Genomic DNA, 17,648 nt, shown 5'->3' with positions numbered 1-17,648 from the left:
AATGGAATTTGGAATAAATTTAGGGAGCTTCTAGAAGTTGAGGAAATTTTGTAAAACATAAGGGAGTTTTATACATGTTCAGGAAAATTTGCATAAATTACAGGATATTCTTTCAAATATCCTTCGTAGACAGCAGGAAATATTCGAAAGATATATATACATATAGACGAAGATATTGGTAAAGTTCTCTGGATCTCCAACTGTTTAAAAACTCAAATATTCCTTCAAGATTGTAGGTTGTTCAGGAAGCATTCAAATTTTTTTTTAGTTGTCTCTATAGTCCTAAATCTAGCAGCGCCGGTGGTGTAGTGGTAAACGTGATGACTTCTCACCCCAGCAGCGCCACCAGGATGTTCTGAGGCATAACATCTCTAATCACGCCTTCCTTCGGAAGGGAAGTAAAACCGTTGGTCCCCGGTTCATGTGTTGATGGGTCAATAGGTAGGATCTATGTATGGGAGCTGCCTTCCTGAAAACAAATCAAGGAAAAAAACATAGTCCTAAATCTCTAATGATTGTGAAGTTAAAGTATGCGTTTAAATGCTTTATTCATAAATTCCACTTTCCATACTTTAATATAAAAAAACCGAGGGATCAATCTACAACTGCCATAAGTTAAAACGCTCACTAGGAATGGAACTCCTCAATCTGGAATGATGGAAACATCGTCGTCATATCCCTCCATCTCGGTTTCTGCATTTTCAGATGGCTCGTTTTCTTCTGGAATCACTTTAACAGCTACAGCATCTTCCTCGTCCTCATCCACCTCGATTGATGCCTGTGAATTCCCTGTTTCTCCATTTTCCGCATTACTAGCGACTATTGCTCCCACCCCAGCGTTATTTGAAGGTTCTTCTTACAGCACATTCACTTCATGCCCGGAAACAACCAATTTCGTTGCTTCATTTGAGCCAACTTCTCGGATTTCTAACGTTGCTATTTATTTCCGCATCCAGCAGCTGTGATCCCATCCCAGTGTTAATTAGTAACCCGTGCGCGAGCCACTTCCCTGAATATGGTCCAGCACGAGCGAGTCAACGTCGATTTTGTTGACCTCCGAGTGAGAACTGATCCGGTGGGATAGATCAAGGAATACTCCATGGAGACTCTGGGCCTGCTGCAAAGTGGCACGGATTCGACTCTGTTGACTGAAATAAAAGTCTTTGCAGCTTTGGTTGATATTTACAAAAATTCGACTCGACTCGATTCCGGTGTTCCGATCTGCAGGCGGATTGGATCAGCCTCTAACGAACCGATTTGCTCGACCTCGAGGAGAAAGAGTGTGCTTACTTTCGCAAATCCTGATGGATGGATCTCGAACGGCTTCGATGTTGACTGGCGGAAGATTGACAGACGGTGAAGCAGGTTGAGTCTTGATGGATGAAAGTCCTCAACGGATCTGTAGCTTTCGAACGGAACGCAATCAGTTCAATGCCGGTTGGAGGTATGCCGCAGAGATTTTGTTTTATTTATTAATATTATTTCTTCAGCGGAACTTTATAAAAGTGAAGGAAAATAATATTAAAGGTATTCCCTTTGCTTGGCAACCAGCAAAGAAACAGCAGCGTGTTAGGGTTCACTCGTTAACAACATATACGCGAACACGGGTCCCCTGTGGGTTGTGCACAATCTATAAACTCAGCAATGAGGAAGATCCGAGTGTCATACAGTGGCGTTAACCATATTTGTCTCTTTCCAGGGACGTTATTTCCTTTTAATAGCTTTATTTCTCTGGGCTTTATCAATCATTGGTGCAGCGGTTTGCTGTGATATAAGGGGTTCGGTGACCTAATAGTGACCGTTTTTGCTTTGTATGAGTAGAAAATCATGAGTTCAATCCCAGCCCCCTTATCATTTCCGAGATGGTAGGATAACATTGTTTGCTTGTTAGGTTTTAAAACATCACATCACTTGCCTAAGTGAACCTAAATCTTTTACCTTTCCCACTTACAAAAACGGGCTTCTCGTGATAGTTGTAAAGATTCAGAGTTATACTCGATCTCTAATAAAAACGGATGTTAATATAACAATTATTCCTCTCTTCAATAACGGTAAGGCAGTGGTCAGTGCCGTTATTGATCTTGAAAGTAGTGATTCAATGGAGTTTAAACACTGATAATGAATTGGAAATCCCAATTCCCATTAATTTGGATCTTTGTGCAAATTATGCTAGACCTGGTCAATCATGAAAAAATATCAAAAACCGTAGAACAAGAACTTTTGTTCAAATGTTTGAACTTTAACTTTAAACGTTTTTTTTTTTTATGTAATTTATACTCAGAAAACAATGTATGAGACCTGTCTTGAATGTTGAACGGCACGGGAGCAAAAAGCATGCGCATGCAAATTTTTAACTGCTCTTTAACTTAAAGTTCTTCCATAAAACTTGGACGGCGTTTATGAACCGATATTATTAGGGATACTGACAGCCCTTTCTTCTTGGAATTTTTTAAGGTTACGAATTTAAGTGTTAACGAACTTCGTATTCAAGCTTTGAAAATAGAGTAATGCATAGAGTGTAAGCTCATTGAAATCCAGTTATTTGTTGCTATGTATTTTGTTTCAAGCAATCTGCAGGCATTAGGTGTGAAGTGCTTTAAGGCATGGTGGAAGCTCAGATTTAACTTTATGAGGCTGCCAATTATGAATTCAATCATAGCCCAAACCGTCACGTATTTCCTGTATCAAATGTATTGTTTGTCTTATAATTTTACATTCCTTTCCTCTCCTCTTACACTGTGAGAAATGCTATTATAAGTTACTTTTGTCTATTGCCCCCTCGAGTTTTTTTTTTTTTCATTTGAACTGCATGAGCGTTCGTTTAACTTGAATTTAGATATAGAATTGATCGCGTTCAAATGCACCACATAATGAGACATTTTAAATCATTTTCTGTGAAAAGATACACGCCTCCTCGAGTTCTTTCTTTTGAACTGCATGGTCATTTTTTTTTAACTTTGATTTAAATATCGAATTGATCGCGTTCAAATGCATCACATAATGAGACGAAAGTTAAAAAATTTTACCAAAAGTTCTTGTTCTCAGATTTTTTCGATGGGGCGACTCTACGATGCAAGAAAAATTGCCTTTTGCTATGGTTAGCTGCGGGCACGCTGAGTAGATAGAAAGAAGATTGATGACGATTCTGTAGATTCCCTACAAAAAGATGATGCGCGATGCAAGTAGATGCGAGAAATGATAAAAGATTTTTCGAAGATTGATTCGCTAGTGTGAGATTTGTTGAGCATCTAGAATTGAGATTTAGTAGTGTCACCACCCTCAGATTTTTTACAGTTTTCAACTGTCCATAATTTTGATCATTAAAAAACTTTGCATTTTTCATAAGCTTAATCCAGAAATAAATTTAAAAAAACTGGGCTGAGATTGAGATATTCGAGATAAAAAAAGTTTTTTGTTTATTTTTTGCAGAAAGACATTATTTTTCTCTAGAACTTTGTCCCAGATGTCGTTTTAATCAGAGTTACGGGGAACGATTTTTTTGAAAAATTTCAAGTATGCCATTTTGAATATTTTACATGATTCATGGACTATTCGAATTATAGCAAAAATGTAAATCATTGCCCATAACAATCAATGACGCAAGGTTTCATACAAATCGAAGAAGTTCTATTCCCAAATTAATTTATGGACAAAGAGGTCGAAATAGCCAGGTATGTTCAACCAGTCATCATACATTCTATACACTATACTCTATACATTCTTCATAAGATGACAACCGGTGTTTACAACCTGAACAGAGGCGTTGCGTTTGAAATGTTTGAAAATGTAAATTGCACCAATACAATGACTTAACTTTCTTTCGTTTCCTAAAAAGCAACTTACTATTTGATCACCTTCTATACTAAAAAAAAATCATCCCATTTTATGGGACTGCCATGGCGTAGTGGTTGACGACTTCAAATCTCATCCCCGGACAAGTCACAAATGACTTAAGACAGTTAATCTTTAAAAAAAAAAATCATCCCGTTTTAAGCTGCCTCTCCCATAGTGCCATCGAGTAAATAATCCAGATTCGGTGTGAAATGTGAACCAGCAGACACACATTCAGGAACTGGCGCTGATTCGATGATGCGGGTTGCCTCGCGGCGCTCTGTTTTACAGCGTTAGCCGCTAATGAGAATGATATCAAAAGGCTAGAGCTGTAACGACGCACAAGCTCAAGACGTTCCATTCCAGAACCTTAGAAAAACCGGCCAGTTGATTCACGCTTCTCGCCGTGATTGAAGCGCGTTTGCTGCGTGTCTGTCGACTGTCAAAATAAACCGAAAAATCAGTAAGTGACGGGAGGACCTCCGGAACTCTTCACACATGAGTCGCGTTGAAATAAGTCGAAATTTGAGATAGTTCCCCGAAAGCATCACAATTAACTCGGAAAATTGGGTCCCATCCCATCGGTTGACGGATGTGTTCAGTTTTGTTTTCCCCCCGTGTTCTGTTCACCAAGTGAGTCTTTGTTTCGTCGTCAAGTGGAAAACAGCCCCGTCCAAACTCGAGAATAGCCGCTGACACGGCCATTAGTGTGGAATGCCAACTGCCAGGTCCATTCCGGCCGACCGGCAGACCAACCGGGGGGCATTTTAATAATCGACTTTATGAAATGTGCCGTCAGTACCGTTCGATAGTTTGTACCGGTTGGAGAGTGAGAAATTGCATTTCGTTGAAAATTAGCCCGTACGGCCACCAGACGGAGAAGATTTGCGCAACATATTGGCCACTGGGTAGCTGCATTGTGATTTAGTGCTTTTCGTTTCGGCGCGTGTGGAAACCCAACCTAGATCATGGTACTTCAAACGAGGGAAGATAAATATGGATGACGTAGAATATACCGCCCAACGTAGCAGCGCCAGCATTTCAATAAGTTGAAAACATCGCAACGCAACAAGTGTAGAAACGTTCAACCTTGAAGTGTTAAAGATCGTTATTATTTTATTGGCGGTTTACAATTTATTATCGGGTTAGTGGTGTGGTAGACAGAGTGGGCAAGAGAGAGCGAGAAAGGGAGAAGGGCATTTGTTTTTCTTTCGGGTGAATATATTGGCACTTCGAGTGCGATACCCCGAGTTCGAGAGTGAAGAACGAGTGAGACAGATTTTTCAACAAATAACATCAACATAGTGCGGAAAATGGCTCAATAACACAAACCGGCACCAACGACGACATCGATTGGCCATTCGGGATGAACTGTACACAACCAAATCAACCGAAAACCACTTAACGTGACCTGGAGTATGAGTGTGCCCGCGGTGACCTGAAATCGGGTTTTTTGATGAAAAAAAAATAACAATGTCTTGAAATGCTTAGCGGTCATAATACCGATCATTCCAAATTCGAGCCGATGCTGCGAACCAGCTCGCTTCTCGGCAACTGACAACCGTGCTGTGTCGCAGTAACGACACGCATTTTGCAGGTTCGTTGACAAAACGGATTGTTTGAAAGACTGCACACTTAGAAATACCTAATCTTACACGTGACGGAATCCAGACTGAAAAGTTCGTTGCTCGACGAGAAGTACATTTGATTAAGCTATATTTCGCATCAAATTTATGTAAATTTATTGACACTCGTTATGACATTTCGTTATGACTCAAATTTATGCCAAAATTGACAGTCGTATATATCACTCTCGGAGCATCTAAATTTACATGAATTTTTCTTAGTGCGTGGAATCCTTAATGATCCACTGATTTCTGAATCCGGATCATGTGGGATTATATTTTTCAAAATCAATATCACGATCAGACTTGTATGAGCATTTGATTAATTTTTCGATTAAAATCTATTTGGTTAACCGAAGAAAAAATGTTTGAATTATGAAAATATAGATAAAGATAATAGCTCATTTCATCGATCGGTGCGCTGAAAATAGTTGGGAATGTCTGAACATCGCCATGAGGATCCAAAGAGAAAATCAACGAAGAGAATCTGTCAATGTTACTTAGGAACTAATGCATTTTTCAGCTTGAAATGATCAAAATTTTACAAATCATCGAGCTTAACTCAGCACATTCAGAACAGCCAAAAGAAGGCGATAGTTATTAAAAAAAAATAACTTTTTATATTAATCATGCAGTCCTGATGGTTTCTCATGGTTGCTCCATGAGAAACCTTATCCAAAAAAATGATATTTGTCTCATCGAAACTTAGTGGGCCTAGAAATGTCGATCTAAATGCACTCCTCTGATCAAAGCTGCGCTCTAATATGCAAAAGAGAATTTTAAGACGCCCATTTGAATTACAATGTGCTTAGGGGAAGTAGCGATAAAATAAACACAATATTTTGGACGGTGAAATCATCAAAATTCTGTGAATTTGAACAATTGAAGGAGTAGAAGACGCATCGATTGAATCACCTGTTTGCTAAATTGGTTGATATTTTGATAAATTTTCCATTAAAATCGTCAACGTTTCAAGTAACCTGCTATGTTAATTTTACCTTCCCCAATATTGACGAAATCGCATTGCAAAAAACAAGCAATGTGGAATATTTCAACTAAATCCCAATTTAATCTGCACCAAGGGGTAACTCACTCTGCCACTTTGTGACTGTGCGGATTGTGTTTCTTGTGTGTTTTTAGGTGTCAGATGGTGTTTCAGCGTGTTTCTGCCGAACGAGCTGTCAGAACGTCAATCGTTAACCATACAATGTTTACTGGCAACCATGACCTCCACACCGCTGAAAATGACAGATCCCCCTGCGATCGTAGTTGTTTATTGGCTGTCTTCACGAAACATAGACAGCGTTGAGCTTGAGTTTCAATTTATTCAATTCACGTCCATTGAACGCGTGTGTTACCTTTAGAACTCAGGTGCACTCTACACATCGAACGTGATACTTCGTACCTGCACGCAAGTGTGAACATTGAGGCTTGCTATGTTGCAACAGAAAGGGCAGACGAAATCGATGAACGCTTCTTATACGCCTTTAGCCTTCATATCTTTCAGAGTAATAACAGGCGAGAGGTGAACATGCCAGTCTGATATACTCAAAGTTCATGGTTCGAGCTTGAATTGTTCCGTTTAATTTTTTTTTAATATAATTAATTCTTTCCAACGCCAACGCCTGTTTGGTGCACTTGAATACGAACGATGTTTTTAAACGCTAAAGCAAACGATTTGCGGACGTTAACGTTGTTGAGGTGTGTGTATAAGAGAATGCTTATGTAATGCACATCAGTGAAGTTGGTGAAGTGTTGAGAATAGGGTACTGATGCATGGTCAATATCGTTGTCTTTTTTTTATTTTGTTACTTAGGAAGCCGATTTTGACCGACAAACGGGCGTGCCTGTAGAGGGTGTTCTAACTCTTCGAAGGGACATTTCAATTAAAATTGGTTTCTTGCTATCAAAACAAGAATGACCGGTTAACAACCGAATGTTTTATCATTTCTCCATAGTAATGGATTAAAACGATATGCAGGGGGAACAAAAGGTGGGTACATGATAAGTATGGAACAATTTGAAAATGTTGTGCACGACATATTTGAAACGTCCTCTATACTAAAAGTCAAAGTTCGTCCACTTCTTTTTTCAAGGTTAGTAGAAAATTATTTATTGAATTATTTAATGAACCAAATTATCAAATTCATATAATTGTGAAACATAACATTAAATAACCAGTAGGAGAGTTATTTATGGGGTTTTTATAAAATTACTTATGGCAGCTGATAGCTGATAGCACATGATAGCTTCACAATAACAGCCGCTTACGGGGTACTTACCAGCAAAAAGTTCTTTCCAATAATAGATATTTGGATAAAAATTAGTTTTCCACCACACTGAAAATGTATCGCGTTGGTGGAAAGCAAAGCTGAGTCCAAAAACTATCAGAATTGTAGGCGGAAGGTGTAAGGAGCACCGTCAGGATCGTGGTGACACATCAGCTCCGTGACTTTTTCTGTGCTGAATGCACCATCCACATTTTCGGCCGTAGTAAACTCCGTGTCCTTTTCCGCAGGTGTGTACACATATGTACAGATATCGCCTGAATCGAAGCTTACCTCTTCCATTTCTAGAAAAAATCAAGGCATATGGACGGACACAGACGGACGTGTTTTGTTATATTCAAGGTTCTGCTGGTGTAAAATAATTCAGTCCGCTGGTTTTATAATTATATTGTAAATTATTAAAAATAAAATTTTCATGCACAGGCCCTTTTAGGCTTTTCCACTAGGTAAGGAACAATCCATAATGATTTACGCATATCAGTTGCCTATATAATTTACCAATAAGAGTAACACATTTATCGTAGACGCTAAACTACTGTTTATGAACATAAAAATCGAATGTAAACAGTCATGGAAGTGGTGCCAAAATTAATAGAAAATTTTGGTGTAAATGTATTTGGATTATGTCGAACTGTGTTTTTGCAGTGTTGAACACAAGGTGGCAGAGTGAGTTACCCCTTGATCGGAACCCTTTAATATGGAATGCAAGTATTACCCCCGTAACGTGGGTAGATCACCTTTTCGTGGTACGTTACGGGATGTAAGATCTACCACCGATTCCTAGTCCTGACTACTTCAAACTAGGGGAACAGGATTTTTCAGTAATCCAAGGAACTCATCTAAGTCCTTGTTACTTTTTATGTCTTGTAGATAGTGACAAGACTCGGCTTTGTCTATCGAGGATGATCTTGAAACAAAGAAAAAAAATGAGTCAGTTGTCTTCATCTATATGATTCTTAATCTTCTATTCGTTGTTCCCTAGTTTGAAGTGGTTAAGACTAGGGTTCTGATGCATGGCAAACGGTGAAAACTCACCAGAGCAACCATTGTATGTACACTCAACTTGCATGCAGCATTTTTAACAGAAATACACCAATTTGAAGTTGACCAATTTTTGTGCGTTCCAGACTTTATGTTCAAGTGTATATGGTCCATAATATGTTTAAAGATTTGTATTGATAATTATCCATGCAGCAGTAGAAAGGATAACGTTTAATTGCATCTTCAAACAAATTTCAACGTAGTTTATGAACAGGCCCTCGTCGAAAAGTTCTGAATTGTTTAGTCTATAATTATTTGGTAAAGATAATAACTCTGTAGAAAGGATAACGTTTAATTGCATCTTCAAACAAATTTCAACGTAGTTTATGAACAGGCCCTCGTCGAAAAGTTCTGAATTGTTTAGTCTATAATTATTTGGTAAAGATAATAACTCTGTATACACAATAAAAAATGCCATTTTTGGTTATCGAAAAAAAAAATAAGTTCCATCGAAATCACTGTAACCAAGTTCAAAAAGGACCCGGTTCATGAGTTGATGGGTCAATAGGTAGGGTGCAGGTGTGGGAGATGTCTCCCTGGCGTCGGTAGCATTGGTGCTCAGCACGGAAAACAAGATCGACGGAAAACAAATCAAGGAAAAAAAATAAAGTTCAAAAGGTGGCGTCCATGAAAATAATTAATCAAACAATTCTTACTAGCTCTACTACTAAAATAATGCAACCCCTTCCTGTTTATATTTTATATACTAATCACCATGCCCCTCCATATCGATATTTTTTCCACCCATTCGTAGCTAATCTTTTTTTATATTTAAATTTACCTATAACTTTACAAAACTTCGATTTTCGATAGATTGGAAGCTGTTTCATCAAAATTGATTTAGAAATGATGAAGTGGGAGCAATATCTATTTTTAGATTGAATAGCTCAGAGTACCAAAGTTTTAAAACATATTGTCTTAACCTTTTGGGGTAACGAGGGGTAAACTGACCTTTTCGAACTGCTTCAGTATGCTGTGCAGTATGCATTTACAAAAAGAATTTTGGTTTTTCATATCACTAAACATGTATCATAGACCTGTTCATTTTAAACGAAATGTTCGGAATGTAACGGGTCAACCGTGATTACTGTTCGTCATGTTAATTTGAACTTCTGTGCAAATTTTCAGCAAAATCGGTGATGATTTAGAGGTGCTTCAAGTTAATTTTATGTTTTTAAGGTAATTTACGGCTTACAATATTTGTATCTCGAGACTGAAACAACGAAAACTGCTGTAACAACTTTCATAGCAAAGTTTAATGTGTTATGTATCAACTTTGTAACCAAAGGTTGACTATTCGAAGTGATTTTATTGAAGTTTGACTTAGTTTCATGCTCGAAGATATCTTAAAAAGTGAAGAATTTTAAAGTATTTGTTCTACGAATTTTCCACCCATATGATATAAAAATGTGTAGTGTACGGTATAATGTTCCTCATATTGTTCTAGAAGTTTCATTCCAACATAGTTTTCGTGTTTATTTCATAGATTGAGAGATAAAAATCAGAAAAGAGGCCGTTTTAGCTAAAATTCACAAGACAACAGAACCAATAAAAGTCAATTAGATTGACAGAACATAGTTGCATTGCTTTTCAATGACGACCGATGACTGTTTCATTGATATATGATTTTTTCATAAATATGAATCCTCAGTAGACGTGTTTTTTTATCAAAGGCAAGTGTCACTCGAGCCATTCAAAATTTTCGTTATTTTATAAATTGCTGTTATGGTTCGAGTGACTTGTTGTTGTCTTGTGAATTTTAGCTAAAACGGCCTCTTTTCTGATTTTTATCTCTCAATCTACGAAACATACACGAAAACTATGTTGGAACGAAACTTCTAGAACAATATGAGGAACATTATGCCGTACACTACACATTTTTATATCATATGGGTGGAAAATTCGTAGAACAAATATTTTAAAATTCTTCACTTTTTAAGATATCTTCGAGCATGAAACTAAGTCAAACTTCAATAAAATCACTTCGAATAGTCAACCTTTGGTTACAAAGTTGATACATAACACATTAAACTTTGCTATGAAAGTTGTTACAGCAGCTTTCGTTGTTTCAGTCTCGAGATACACATATTGTAAGCCGTAAATTACCTTAAAAACATAAAATTAACTTGAAGCACCTCTAAATCATCACCGATTTTGCTGATAATTTGCACAGAAGTTCAAATTAACATGACGAACAGTAATCACGGTTGACCCGTTACATTCCGAACATTTCGTTTAAAATGAACAGGTCTAATGTATCATGAACCTTTTTTGATAATTTAGAGCAAGTTTAATGGCATGAGAATATTAGTTTTTACTCCCCTTAAATATGCAACCTGTTGTGATCAAATTGGTTCAAAACTGATTGTGCAATAGGTTTTTTAAGTCAGCCTTAAATGTTTGGATTTTGAACATACAAATCATCAAAATCAGCTGACTAAGCAACGTTCAAAGTGTTGTCAAAAATCGAAATCTTATCCAATAATCACGAAATTTTGCGAAAACTTTATACAATGTTATAAAGACATAATTTTTAGCTGTTTTGAGTGGGCTCTGGCGACTGTGCGACGACGACGACAACTTTCGCAAATCACACGATGAGCAAGCGATGTGACTTTAAATTTCTATTGTACATAAGGAGCTGGGATTGATCCTACGATTTCTACTCAATAAGCAAAAATGGCAGCCAAGTCCTTCATACCACATCACACCACTTTTTATCAAGATCTGACGGCGGAGCCTCTTACACCAGATTAAACCATTGTGACTGACGATATGTCCAACCCGGAGACAAGAAGCTATGAAAAACAGCGTAGGCCTTCATTATATTCTACTTTCACGCAATGTTTATTGTTTCGATTTGGTACGTTCGTACGATGGGAACAGAACTTATAAAGCATCCATATATTTTATTTTAATCAATTATTGAAACAAGTTGTGATGTAATTATATTTATATTTTACCTTATTATGTTTATATTTGAATGAAAATTTAATTCATCACATTTACCCTAACGCACCAACCGAATAATGGATCACGTGCGATCGATGTTATCCCACCGGGTAACAAACGGAAATCAAGAACAATGTAAACAAATATATTAGATTTTTTTTGAGTTGGAATTATCTCACCAAATCAATCCGTTATAGATGTCCAATGATGCGGAATCATACACTTTGCCTTTAAACATCCTTTGAACAAGACATTGATACAATTAAAACCATCAATTCTAACATTATCCACGCTTCTTGAAATTAACCGGCGCTAAGCTATAGTAGACTCTATCAAACATGTTCACACACAATCTCAATAGTGGGTTCGAAACCCGAACACCCGAAAAACAACCCGCAATTCATCCACTCCATAAACAATAGCTCTTTCCACACATTTGTCCTTCCACCAATACTAAAATCCGCTCAACATAAGTTTAATTTTTCGTCCACATCACTTCAACGTTCTATGCGTCGATACTAGGCTGGCCCACATTTATATAGGGTAAATTTTTTTATCGTTTTTTTAATGGGCCTACCCTTAGATCATTAGGTGAGAAAACGACTGTCTGAAAATTTCCGCTCATTCGGATGTATGACGAGCTGGCGCTTTTGATTTAAAATGTGTATGGGGATATTGATTGAAATGTATGGAGAAATAACATTCCTTCACTCTTTCGTGCATAGAACTGGTACGGCAAACTCGATTAAGCTCAGAGTAAGGAACAACTTTGCTCAAGACAGCACCACGATTCAAGCTAGTATTATGGAGGTATTAATTAATTATGTGCATTTTGCTCGTATATTGTATCAAAATACAGGCAGCTATGTAACGTATCAACTAGATTACCATTAAAATTTCCAGGCTCGTGTCTTTTGGTGCGATAACCAATCTCTGAATGTTTAAGCTCTTTTTGACGTTACACGGACTGGCGCTTTATGTTTAATGTTCATATAGGATATTTGGTTGAAATTTTCTTATACAAAATGCTCATATACATTCAAAAGCGAATATCTTAATAAAACTAACTAGATTCATGATGCAATCTTCAACAAAGTTGTTACTCATTAATTGGACTACAAGTTTTGAAAATCTGAATCCAATCGAGAATAATGAAACTTTTTTATGATCGATAGAGTGTATGTGTGTAATTTTTTCATGTATTTTAACCAAATTTTCATACAATATTCATACTAAAAGCGCCAGCTCATCTTAGAACCAAATGAGATGAAACTTTCAGAGAATGGTTTTCTCATCTAAAGGCACAAATGTGGGGGTTGGCCCGTGGAAAATTAGAAGTTTTATTATTGTGGGCCAGTCTAATCGATACCGGTCTCACACGATAACCACCGACAAACGAACATGAATGACTATCATTCAGCGCATATTTTCCTCAAGCCGATTCTAGCCTCACAGTAATAAGATGTGAGTAACTTTTAACTTATATCGCTTTCATTATTACTTGACTGACACCAGTGTTGGAAAAGTTCGCGATATTTCACGAAGTTCACCAAGGGAAAAGTTCGCGAGTCATAGTGAGTTTTCGCGAACTTTTCCATCACAGACTGACACCATCATCAATCCCGGTCACCTCGAACAGCCAAAGACCAACCTGAAACACTGCATTTCAATTAATTACCCTTAAAAATACCCTTAAAGTTCACTCGATGCATCACTTTAAATCAAGATGAAAAAATAGTGTTGTCGTGATAAAGTTCCTTCAATTTACGGTACAAAATAGAAAATAGACCCACGGCTATTTCTAGGCAGGTCTCCAACTAATTGAGATGATTTTTTGTATGCGATTAGTGTAAACCATCTATTAGTCACCCCGGGGATTCCTGCTCACAGTAAAACAAATTAAATAATCCTGACTCAAATATCTATCAACTTTCCACCCAGGAACCTCCATTCTTGCACACCGCACTCACTCATCTCATCGATTGCTCACACCAAACCCCATCTTGCTGCAGTCCACACACGTGTGTGGTAGTATATTCCGTTCCGACCGTGGTCCATGTTCACGCGTCTGCTGAGATCTGAAAATGTTGTGAAGCGAACCTCCCACCTCCTGCCGAATGGCACAACATACCAAAAGCCGAGAAAAACATGCCAGGAATAATGTATTTTATGGGGCTATTTAAAAACTCTTTTCTCTTCTTAAATTTCCCACATTCGATACAGATTTGGAGCGAAAGCGAATCCCAAGATTACCGGTCTGTGGGTGCACACAACTACTACCACCACTACTACTACAACCACCGGCTGGCTGTTTGTGTTGATGTTTGGGTGTGTGGGTTGCCTGGTTTTGAATTATAAATAAATTTTGTGGAACATTGAAAAAGGAGAATTGCATGTGGGTTCAGGCTATTCCAGCATTCTACTCTGCTCAGAAGAAAAGAACTCTCTCGGGGTCGGTTCTATGTGGCCGTTTTGGGGCGAAAATACTTCTGTGAATGGAGGCGTGGGTGCAAACGAGAGGTGGCAACGGAACGTGAGTTTTTTCGCAAGAGTCGACACAACACAGCGCGGTAGCCAGCCATTGACGAGAGACACAAGACAATCACAACAGTGAATCAATCACCGCTGCGTTGCCGTCGACGTTCGTTAGGGTGCTAGTGAGCTGCGAGTGGAAAAGTCGAAATGACATCAATTATTCACGTTTAGAGGAGATTTCAAGCTAAACAAGAAAAGAATCGCCGAGAGTGGCAGCCGTTGGGTTTTTCTTTCTGTGCTGTTGTGAGTGATGCAATATTTATTGGACATCTCGCTGTAGGGATCCAAACAAAATTTAAATTCCGTCAAATTGATGAAGGTGAATAAAATATCCTAATAGGTGTTAACAGCGGTTCGGAATCAGATTGGATGTGTTCCTTATTTTTGGGACTGGAGCGACATGTACATGTTAGTCGAAACCTGGTTGTTCTGAAAACATAGGAATATTGAATTAAAATTGAAATAACTGTGTCAGAATTCAACTCAAATTAACACAGTTTATTTTAAAAGAGTTGTCAACTTAATTTAAAAATAATGTGATCTGTTTTTAAACCAGACACATTGCACTAATTTCGCATTCATTTGCACTGATTTGCGCAACCAGTTGCAGTGTCTCATTGCTTTTTTGCGTACAATGCAGTTCTTGTGTCTCCCATTATCTAGATCATAGTGTCATTAACCATGCTGTTTTTCACCCATTCGGTAGTTTTCTGTCTTCTTCTTGTTTCTTTCCTTTACATGCACTCGAAAAGAAAATGCATTAGTTTCGACTCATGTTTGTGATACCAAGCCGGTAACAATAACGATTCAAACGGTGATGGTGACGACAGCGGCAGCGACTTCCCTGCATCATCAGTCTTAACCGCATCTCGTTTTTCAGCAGAGCAGAGTTTCCCAACTAAAGTTTTATGTCATGGCTTATGATCGCATACAAACATATGTTTGCTCGACAAATGCGAGTATGACTGAGATATTATAGCACATTGCGCAAATTATAAGTGCGACTATAAGTAAGACGATACAACGGAAAACGCACTTTTATAAGCGATTCAGTTAAAAATGCAAAACACAATACTAAATAATTATGCACACGCTAATGCAGCGAGTATGGTATAACGGGTTTATAATTGCATAACAGTGCGGTAGTAGATTGAATCTGTGGAAAATAAAATAAATGAGGAAATTTCTTCTGAACTTGTACAGACTAAGTTCTGTTAACACCATTCAATGATAGAACAATGATAACGGTCGTTTAAAAATTAACCGACTTTTTCAGCAATTCAAAAATCCAGTAAAAATACTGACTACTGTAAAATAATCTAAGTATGCCGCCATAATGAGAATGCTGATGAATGTGGGCATCTATAGTGGAATATCTATAGTATAAAGAAAGACTAATTCCGCTATCTTGATTGCTTATCCTTGACAGATTTGCTTTTTGTCTTGTTATCTAAAATAAATGTGTTTGTTTGGTTATCTAAAATAAAAATTGACATTGAATTGCACTGGCTTCCTACCGCTGGCAGTTTTTTCCCATTTCTCCCTTTTATCGGGTGACATTTCAGTTAATTTATTATATATGCAACTGCTTTATACACTCACGAATTTTACGGTGCAATTACAGAGTTATACAAATTGGAAGAAATAATCAATACAACGGAATAAAAAGATAACAAAACGGATAAATGTAATCCGAACTACATCTACTTGAAAATAGTCTCGATTTCATTCAGTGTGGAGTACTCCTCACCAACAGATGAATCGATTTTATTTTACCCTCTCTCAATTCCATAATTCCTATAAATGTTCCCGAGGGGCAAAGAACCAAGTTTGAATTCGGGAAATTGAGGTGTTGGAATTCAGTCATTTTGACTCTTACCTAATTTTTAAAAAACGATGCACGAAAAAGGTGCATCTTTTCGAAAAAAAAAAATCGGAGACAAGGTTGTATTTTCCGAAAAAAAAAAACAAATTCCTGTCCAAATATGAAAAAAGGACTTCGAAGGTAGAATCTTCAATAACCAAAAACACATTTTTTATATGATTTCTTAATGTATGTAATGTATAGAAAATGATGAATATCCTGATTTTGGACACAATTAACACTTTAAAAATATCCAAAATCGTAGAACATCAACATTTTGTAAACAATTTTACCTTATTTTTTTTTAAGATATTTGCGAAGAGATTTTTTAATATGTGCGTCACATATCATATACGTTTATATTATATATCATGTAAAGTTCTGACACATTTCATGCAATGTAGCAAATATTGTATACAAAACCCATCTTTGTAAACAACATTGTTTACAAGTTGCTCGGTTGCGTAAAATGAAATACAAGTTTACGTGAATGAATGTTTACATCACAATTAAAATTTAAAATTTTTATCTGTGTTTTGACAAGAGATAGAAATTTTCACTCAGCTGCACGATAAGCATTTCCTCACTCAAGCTACTTTTCGGTGAGTTGTGAAGCGTTCACATTTTCATCTCTCCATTTTCACCGATAATTCATAATCCTCTCTCATACACAATCCGAAAATATCTCTCTTCAAAAACCAACGAAAACACTTTTTCATCACATAATCTCCCCTATTTCGTTTCCTGGTTTGTGAATCTTTGGTAAACCATTGATCCTAGGTAGAATAGGGCTTGAAACTTTCAATTGACTCGTAGTGTTGCCAATAAACGCCTTGCACTCGTTCAACGTTTTATCCTCATGTTTAACCATAGATTGGAGGGAATCAATCCTCAACTGCCTGTATGGGCCATTAGTAATTTTTCCGTCATCCAAATGACATAGAGATTGCTGACGTTTATCGTACGCACACTACGTTACGTATACGTATACGCAACATGTTTTCATCGGGGAAAAAAAAATCATAGGGGAAAATTTTCCAGATGAAAACAAATCACTGACACAATCACACTTTAGCAATCTCTATAGTCCTTTATGTCTAAAATCACTACCGTCAAATATTGGTTTCGAGAGTTTCGTGGTGGCCGCAACTCCACTACCGATCAAGTCCGCAGCGGCAGGCCCTCCGATGCGGTTACAGAGGACTATGTCAAAAAAAAAATACATGAAATGGTATTGGCTGACCGGAAAGTGAAGGTACGCGAATAAAATACTACAAAGATTAGTACTGAGCGCACACGCCATATTTTGGGCGAGATTCTGCATATGAAAAAGTTATCCTGTCGCTGGGTGCCGCGCTCACTCATGACTAGACCTATGCGCTGATCAAAATATTTTCGGCGGCGGCGTGATATGTTGTTTTCTGCCGGTGGCGGCGGCGTGGCGGCGTTGGTCGGCGTGAGTTTATTTTTAATGATTTAGAAAAAAATACTTCTTAAACCAATCGCACATCG

This window comes from Ochlerotatus camptorhynchus, unplaced genomic scaffold, assembly GCF_037179485.1.
Source record: "Ochlerotatus camptorhynchus isolate MF236.1 unplaced genomic scaffold, CSIRO-AGI_Acam_v1.1 ptg000631l, whole genome shotgun sequence".
Lineage (NCBI taxonomy): Eukaryota > Metazoa > Arthropoda > Insecta > Diptera > Culicidae > Ochlerotatus > Ochlerotatus camptorhynchus.
Note: the sequence above shows the minus strand (reverse complement) of the source record.